Source organism: Octopus bimaculoides, chromosome 22 (assembly GCF_046866305.1).
Source record: "Octopus bimaculoides isolate indiv1 chromosome 22, ASM4686630v1, whole genome shotgun sequence".
Classification (NCBI taxonomy): domain Eukaryota; kingdom Metazoa; phylum Mollusca; class Cephalopoda; order Octopoda; family Octopodidae; genus Octopus; species Octopus bimaculoides.
Genome location: NC_142949.1, coordinates 36940730 through 36950729, shown reverse-complemented (window position 1 = coordinate 36950729; position 10000 = coordinate 36940730). Strand labels below are relative to the sequence as shown.

Here is a 10000-nt window from a genome sequence, read left to right as displayed (position 1 = left end):
ATGTTAATCTATAGGAAATGACTCACAGAATAATGAAAATATGTGTCTCTAATTTCACACTCCACTTCAACCGAAGCTCGTCCAAATCTGATATTAATTGTGAGGCGAATGCGGCCAAATACTTAGCGATATTTTGCCTGTCTTTATGCTCTGAGTTCAAATTCCGCCGAGGTCGGCTTTGCCATTTATCCTTCCCAGTCGATACAATAAGCACACACAAAATTTTGAGCTAAAAAGGAGTAGCTTATGTTGCAGCTGTTTTGCTTCTGATTAGTGTTTCAAGCCTGCCCTATTTTTATAAGGAATTCATGGTTTGAATTAGTATGTGTTTAGAATAGGGTTTGATTGGTAGAGGATAGTCATATGCCTGGTCTGAAAAAGTTTTGTAGTTCCCCGCTACGTTCGTGTGTTAGTATCAAATGACAATGTTTAGCTGCGACGTAAGCTATTTCATTCAAAGTTTTGAAAATCAGTGTAAACTGAGAAACCTGTAAAATCCTAAAATATAATATTAATAAATATTCTAAGTACTCTCAGTGTATTTTCAACTTCTATTTTTCCTACATTTATATACGCGCGCTCGCATGTGTGTGTGTCTGTCTGCCTGTCTGTCTGTCTGCGTATTTGGATTAGGGTATAAGGATTCAGGAAATTCAGGCGAATACAATGTTAGCTTTCAGAAATCCTGGCTAAGACAATTAGTAAAACCGTATTTTGTTAATCCAAATAATACTGCATAGAAAATCCGGGAAACTATGCAGATTATGAAAGGGGTTTGTACATTCACGACATTAAATGAAACCTACACTAAACATTTCTTCAGACTAATCACTATGCTAACGTAAACATTCTCTCTCTCTCTCTCTCTCTCTCTCTCTTTTCTCTCTCTCTCTCTCCCTCTTTCTATCCTCAGGTATACATTATAAATATATTACATATTCATGCATACATACATACGAAGACATACATAAAACAAAACATACAAATGTGCACGTATGCATGCAGTACATACAAAAATACCCTATTGTTGATGTTGAAATTCCAACGAAGGAGCCTTGGATCTAGGTTAGAAAATGGTTCTTTTTCTATTGGCAAGAAATCTTGAAATAAACTGAATAATGGTATACACATACACATACATACATGCGTAAGTACGTACTTATATATATATATATCAATGCGTGTACTGATATATATATACATTGTATGAAAACATTGTAGAGCATATTTGTATTTATACATCGAATGGTAGAGAAACGCCAATATATTATTGACAGACAGACAGACAGACAGACAGACAGACAGACAGATAGATAGATAGATAGATAGATAGATAGATAGATAGATAGATAGGTAGAGAGAGAGAGAGAGAGAGAGAGAGAGAGAGAGAGAGAGAGAGAGAGATAGGGGGATCAGAAGACCGTAAAAAATTCTGAATTAGAGAAAGTTCTTAATAGTTTAGAAGTAGTTAGGTTCACTCCAGAATGAGCCTGAACTGAAATCCATAATGTTAACGTGATTTAGCCAGGTAAGAAGATCAATGGAGCCATATGAGGGGGAAAAAATACTTGGAATTTATCCTAAAGAGGTGAGCAGTAAGTACTCGACAGATATTTCTAGAATAATTGCGTGATTGGTACAGATCCCTGCATATTGTCTGCAGCGTCGAAAAGCGCTCAGTGCTAGGGAATTTAATCGTATTCTTTTGTATTCTTCTTCAGAGCAAAAGTTCCATTGCAAATACACGAAAAATTACTCAATATTTCAAGAAGTAGAACATGATGAGATTTTTTTTTTTTATTATTATTATTATTTATTGACGTGTTTAGTGCATGACATAGTGAAAGTGGGGATGGAGTTTGGAATAACGGATTATTTGTGGTAGGAAGAAAAAAAAGAGTCTAAACGGGCAATGCAAAACAAAATTATGATTCGTCTTTAAAAGTCTGAAAGTCTTTAAACAATTAATCATTCGAAGCAGAATCAAAAATCAAACAAAATACGATAATAATAATAATAACAATAATAATAATAATAATAATAATAATAATAATAATAATAATAATAATAATAATAATAATAAGAGTAGTAATAATAATAATAGTAATAGTAATAATACCAACAACTATAGAATTAATAATAATAATAATAATAATAATAATAATAATGATAATAATAATAATAATAATAATAATAATAATAATAATAATAATAATAATAATAATAATAATGTCTTTATTATTAACATCAAAGTGACAGATGAGGGGACGTTACAAAAACAAAATGCAAAAAGAATGGTGTTGGTATAGGTGGCGCTGATGGCGGGGTTACACAGAATCGATTATGAAAGAAGAATTGAAAAACAACCAACATACAAAAGAAATTACATAATTTTCTTGTTGGTGGCGGTGCTATTGTTATTATTATTATTATTATTATTGTTATTATTATTATTATTATTATTATTATTATTATTATTATTATTATTATTATTATTATTACAAGTGAAATTCCTAGTAGAAAACAGGTGTTCAGTAATGAACTTTATTTTAGAAGACGCAATAACAATAATAATAACAATAATAATAACAATAAGAAGAAGAACAACAACAACAACAATAGTATTAATAATAATAATAATAATAGTAATAATAATAATAATAATAATAATAATAATAATAAACGTGTTTTCAGCTGTTTATTTGGTGTATTTTCTACATCTTTTTATATATATAAATATATATTTTTTTTAGAATTCTTGTATTGTTTGGTGTCAAATAAGAACTTAATTATTAAAGAAACTATTCAGGATATGGGTGTGTGTGAGGGATTATGTATGTATGTGCGTATAAGTATATGCGTATGTGCATACATGCATACACACTCATATACATATATATATATATATATATATATGTGTGTGTGTGTGTGTGTGTGTGTGTGTGTGTGTGTGTGTGTGCATGTATGTACATGTGCACATATTCATGTGTATGGGCCACCATGTAGGAATGTGCCCGAATGTGCAAGTACATATGCGCTTGTGCGCATGCATGTGTTTGTATAACTATGTATATATATATATATATATATATATATATATATATATATATATATATATACACATATATATAGGCGTATTGATCATTATATATAAGAGTGGGTATTTATACGTTTGTATTTGCCTACAAGAGTATGTTGTCTATGAGTGCATGCACTCATATAAGGTAATTATGTATGTGAGCGTTTGTGCCGGTGCGCCTGCGTGTGTACATGTGTGTGTGTGTGTGTGTGTGTGTGTGTGTAGGGGCTTTTGAAGTTAGATCTTCGTGAGATTATTTGAAACGAAATAACTTGGTGCTGAATTAAAATATTAAGTTATTTTTCTTCCTACGTCGTTTTTGTGTATCGAACATTTCTTTTTCATTTTCGTCATCATCATCATCATCATCATCACCGTTATCACTGTCAACATCACCAGCATGATCATCATCGTCATCATCATCATCATCATCATCATCATCATCATCATCATCATCATCATCATCATCATCATCATCGCTGCCGTCGTCGTCGTCATCATCATTCTCATAAGCTGCATTAGTAGTAGTAGTAGTAGTAGTAGTTGTGGTTGTTGGTGTGTATGATGCGAAGGCTAACCCTCAATATGATGACGTGTCGTAAGCAGGATGCCGCGAGGTAGAGCAGAATTACATTCAACTCTGTTTCACAGAATGAATAAAGTTAGTATTCCATTATTTTCAAAAATGTTCGGGGCCCGGTTACAATCTAATTTTCTCTTAAAAGGGCGCACAGACACACATAGACACATACACACACACACACATATATATATATATTTGAAGGTTTGGAGGTGATGTACAGAAATTATATAGAAAAATATTTTAATTAAGGTACTCAGAAACCTGGATGTTTGTACATTTACAGATTTTTATTAATGTCACATATTAAATGAAGCGCTTTTCACCTAGTCGTGTAGGTTTTTCAAACAATTTGAAAAACAATTTGAAAAACCTACACGACTAAGTGAAAAGCGCTTCATTTAATACGTGACATTATTAAAAATCTGTAAATGTACAAACATCCAGGTTTCTGAGTACCTTAATTAAAATTTTTTTATATATATATATATATTTTATTTTATTTTATTTTATATTGTATATTGTATATCATATTATATATTGTATATTCCATATTCTATACCCCACATTAGTTCTGCAGGAATATAAATAAAACATAAAAAACAGACAGTGTTGGAACTCTTTTAAGCAAAATAATATATTCCTCTATACACAATCATACAAAAAACCCCCACCTTTTTTGTATTTATTTTTACTCGCATATATATATATATATATATATATATATATATATATATATACATTGGCATGTATGTATATGTGTGATAACGTGTACATGTATATGCATATATGTAGATACACATATGCTCATATATACTCTCTTAGACTCTCTTAGACTCTCTTAGACAGACCTATGTACTGAATACCGCCTTAAATAAACAATACAAGAATTCTTAAAAAAAAAAAAAAAAAATGTAGGTCATCTTACTAAACAGCGGAATTAAAAAACCGAACTTTGAGATAATCTTCTGATAATCTTCTGATCAACAAAAAATAGAGCGAAAAGGTTTTATAATCCAGAAACGATGTTGATCTTAGTAATGAGTTTTTCTTGTCATTTTCTTTTGTTCTTCTTCCTTTGTTGTTGTTGTTGTTGCTGCGGCTGCTGCTGCTGCTGCTGCTGCTGTTATCGTCTGTTCCTGAATTTGCTGTTCTTTTATTGTTTAATTCCTGAACAGATCTTTAACCAAAGGCGTTTCCAAACACCATCATGTCTTCCTTATTTTCCCGAGATTTATATTTGTAGGTATTTGTATTCGATTTATTTAAAATGATATTTAACATGATTTGAAAGCTGATTAGACTGCTATGTTCAGCAGGAAGTGTGACTGCATAGAGACTTCTTTCTTTCATTGTAGTTTAATTTGCATTTACTCCCAGATCTATCCATCATCAAAGTCTTTCTTCGGAAGTTAGGGAAATAACTTTCTCAACGTCACCTTCACGTATAACAGACATTCTCTCTCTCTCTCTCTCTCTCTCTCTCTCTCTCTCTCTCTCTCTCTCTCTCTCTCTCTCTCTCTCTCTCTCTCTCTCTCTCTCTCTCTCTCTCTCTCTCTCTCTCTCTCTCTCTCTCTCCCTCTCTCGTTCCCCTTCTGTCTTAGTGTCTTCCTATTTCTCTCACACACACAAACTCCTTCCTTTCTCTTTATCATCATTTACATCACCACCATTCTCTCTCCCTCTCCCTCTCCCTCTCCCCCTCTCTCTCTCTCTCTCCCTCTCTCTCTCTCTCTCTCCCTCTCTCGTTCCCCTTCTGTCTTAGTGTCTTCCTATTTCTCTCACAGACACAAACTCCTTCCTTTCTCTTTATCATCATTTACATCACCACCATTCTCTCTCCCTCTCCCTCTCCCTCTCTCTCTCTCTTTCTTTCTCTCCCCCCCCCCCACCAACGTTCATAGCACGTGCCAGTTAAATGGAGACTTTCGTAGTTAAGTTACGAAGAACATAATTATTCTTACGAGTTATTGATATCATTTTGGAATTCCCAGGCTAATAAATCTGTTTAAAGCAGTGCTAAATATTTACACGATCAAACTGCAGCACTAAAAGTTCAAGAATTAAGCGTTTGTCTTTCATCAGCAGTACTAAAATCTTATGTATGCTAATGTGATATGTCAATAAGAAAATTCAGTCATAAAGCAAAAGAAAAAACAAAAACAAAACGTTCTTCCCAGAAAGGCTGGTTTGTATGTAAAACAGTATTTATTTCTTGTCTTAACTGCAATGTATGAAGTGTATAAGAGATTTTCATTTAAGATGCATTTTTTTTTTAAAGCAACGCTAATGCGATTCATCGTAGAAAAGGTCACAGGGGTAGATATAAGAATGTAACCACGCACTTGATAACATAACAGAGTAAGTCACGCAAGTAATTATATGGTTTCTTGCCACGCTAACGTGATGCGTCGTTGAGAAGTTCACGAGGGAAGACATCTGACGTGTAATATTTCCATTGCAATACGGTGAAAAGATAACACACACGAACATACACACTCAAACACATATATATGTATATATAAAATATATTTGTATATATCATATGTATATATGTGTGTGTGTGTGTGTGTGTATATCACATATCGATATAGATATATATATATATATATATATATATATATATATATATATGTATAGTATACATGCATACATACATACATATATATATATATATATATATATATATATATATATATATATTATTTTGTTTAAAAGAGTTCCAACACTGTCTGTTTTTTATGTTTTATTTATATTCCTGCAAAACCAATGTGGGATATAGAATATGGAATATTCTTTTAAACAAAATAATATATTCCTCTATACACAATCATACAAAACCCCTTTTTTGTATTTATTTTTACTCGCATGTATATATATATATATATATATATATATATATATATATATATATATATATATATGGATCAAAATAATTTGATTCAGAGTTTCAAGCGTGAGTTTAAGAGTTTCAATCTCGAGGACAGGGGATAAGTCGATTACATCGACACCAGTGTTCAAGTGGTACTTATTTCATCCACCTCGAAAGGCTGAAAGGCAAAGGCAACATCAGCGGAATTTGAACTTGGAATGTAAAGAAGGACGAAATATATAATGATGATAATGATGACGATAAAAATAACTGTAACAATATCTGTATCACCACTAATAATAATAATAATAATAATAATAATAATAATAATAATAATAATAATAATAATAATAATAGTAAACATAAGAGCACCACAGCAAACCACAGCACATACCCAAGGCGCACAGAGCTGCGCTCGGTAGTGAAGTGAAAGCACGTTATAAAAATAAAACTACTGAATAATAATAATAATAATGAGGATGATGATGATAATAACAACGACAACAATAGGAACAATCATTATCAAAATGATTGCTATTTGATCATACTTAAGTGATAAAAATGCGGAAACAAAAGCGGATACGTGAAAATGGAGAAACGAAAGCAAACATTGTGTTAGGATGACGTATAGGAATGCTTAATCCATTGGGAGAGGTGGGGGTGATTTGCAACAAAAGAAACAAAGAATACGAAAAGATGCATTCATAGGGAAATGAAGCAATGAAACAAATGTTATACGAAGTAGGAAATAAGACTCTCAATCAACTTTAGCCTCATATGTATATATATATATATATATATATATATATATATATATATATATATATATATATATATATGTATGTATGTATGTATACTGGGGTGGTTCATATATATATATATATATATATAGTGATGAACATATTCAGATATGTATGCATATTTTATGCATACTGATAAACATGTAACAGCAGGAACGCATGCGCGCAGAAGAGATCGTACAGTGAAATCTCTAAGGCGCCATGTTGGCGTCAAGAACTCATGCTGGTTATCATCTCCAAAATGCAGCATGCTCTTTCTACCTCCCTCACTAACAAACCCACATATATACATACAAACAGACATACATATACATATACATATATATATATATATATATATATATATACATATATATATATATATATATATATATATATATATATATATATATATATATATATATATATATATATATATATATATATATATATATATATATATATATATATATATATATATATATATATATATATATATATACACATGCTTTTGGAATACGAGTGTTATGGTACGCATACACTTTATGCATATACACTCATATTAATTCTCTTATTATATATATATAAGAATGTATTTCAATGTGTGTATGCATGATTATATATATATTGACTATATGCCTATATATGTGGACGCACGCACATTCTCAAGCATACATAGACATATATATATGTATAACCTTGCATCAAATCCATATACCACTTTTATATATTTATATATATATATATATATATATATATATATATACATATGTGTATATGTACATTCATATGATATTCATAAAGGCGCATATATATCCACAGATATTTTGCAGTTGAGCTAAACATTATATAGCCTCAAATATTTGCAACGATAATATATTGCACTTCGAAATACCAACATTAATAACTATAAAATAAGTTTTATTTTAACCCAAATATGGCGCTCTTTCCCCATTTCTAATTCTGGATGTTAGAAATATGAACATACAGCAGGCTTTTTTAATATGTCCTTAGGGCATTCTATCATGTAAGCAGCGTTTAAGCAAAAAGGCAGCTATTATACACAATACTGTTGCCATTCATTGATTAAACCAAGCGAATAACAAGCATGGAACGTTCTATGCACGGAATATTTTACTTATTAATTTCAGGAATTTCAATGAACGGCGATGCGAACTCATCGAAATAAATGTGAAATTCCTTATTATAGAATCAAGCCAAACACGTCAGGCATATTACGAATGTTAAGAATAATATTTAGCGTTCGTTTGTCCTTCGACTCATAGGTTGAACCTTCGTTTGACAATATTGCAATATATTATCATAACGCCTTCAAAAAGAGCGGTTTTCATCATCTCCTTTTTTTTTTTTGTTCTGCATAAAATATAGCCAAAACACCAATAGACTAAAGATTAGAAAACGCAAGGTGCCATGTTATGATTGTCCTTTAAATGTATGTCTTGATGCATGTGTGTGTGCATATACTGTGAATAAGCATACGTGCCATATATGTAAATGTATGTGTATATCTACACACGCGTTCAACATATAAGTATACATATATATATATATATATATATATATATATATATATATATATATATATGTATATATATATATACGTATGTATATATATTTCGTCTTTGTTCTCTTACGGATTTCACAAATTTGATGCCGACCACCAGTGAATTTCACGCAACTATTGCTTACATTTATATCCTGCAATTAGATAGTGTTTGAAGATCCATAGATTATTTTCGTGTGCAGCTAAGAAAAATGAACATTTCTACATCAAGAATATATAAACAACACTTGTGAACAATGCATGAAAGTTTTGCAAAGGTCATTGTGCTTCGTAGCAAGAAACAGGTTAAAGCACCGATACCGTAGTGTTACTTTCACCAAAAACAATCAGAGGAAGGGACCTGCAGCAACATGAGCTGAGGTGCCTAGTGTGATTAGAACCTATCAGTTGAATTTAGTAAATGCGTAAAGTATATATACATACGTGTGCGTGTGCATGTAAATACAAATGCTTGAATATCACTAAATATGTATACTCTCAGTATCTTCTTCCTCTTAAACTTGAAAGTCAAACCGAATATTAGAAAAAAACGATTATCCCACTTCTGTTAACTCTTCCCGTAATTAATCCCTGAATATTCAAATGATGTCAGAATAATTCTAGGCAAAGCAAAGTAAAATCCAAATATTCAAGCGCGATACATATGAAAGAATTTAAAATAATACAAAATGATGTTTCCTTACAAATCATTGAGGCTTAATGCTAAACCAGTCAAGTAACACACTCCGCTTATTTCAATGGCTTACACTAATGGCTTGTATAATTATACCAACGATATTGCTTACAATCCCATTCTGACTATACCCACTACAGTTTCCGTTCTTCTTATCAACCTGCTTTAGGATTTTGCAGTGAAATTTTACGTGTGATCTTTGAAGGTATTGTAAGACTTTCCGTCTTCTTAAGCATTTTCTTTCAATTATCCAGTATATTTTAGCTCCTGTAAATTTGCTCGATAACTGATTTCAATGTACAAGCGGTTGCTATGAGTTTTCTTCCGTTGTGAGATATTATTTACTAGTTTATTAAAAGTGTGTATATCTAGATAATATATGTTGCTTTGTTTCGTTTTTTTTTAATTTTATTTTAATCGGTAAATAACTTC

General features: G+C 31.1%; 1 protein-coding gene across 2 annotated transcripts in view; it reads left to right on the top strand.

The window, feature by feature from the left end:
* LOC106870321 (uncharacterized) overlaps positions 1-10000 on the top strand; it is a 258020-nt gene that overhangs the window by 26687 nt on the left and 221333 nt on the right. The gene's annotated exons all lie outside the window — the stretch shown is intronic.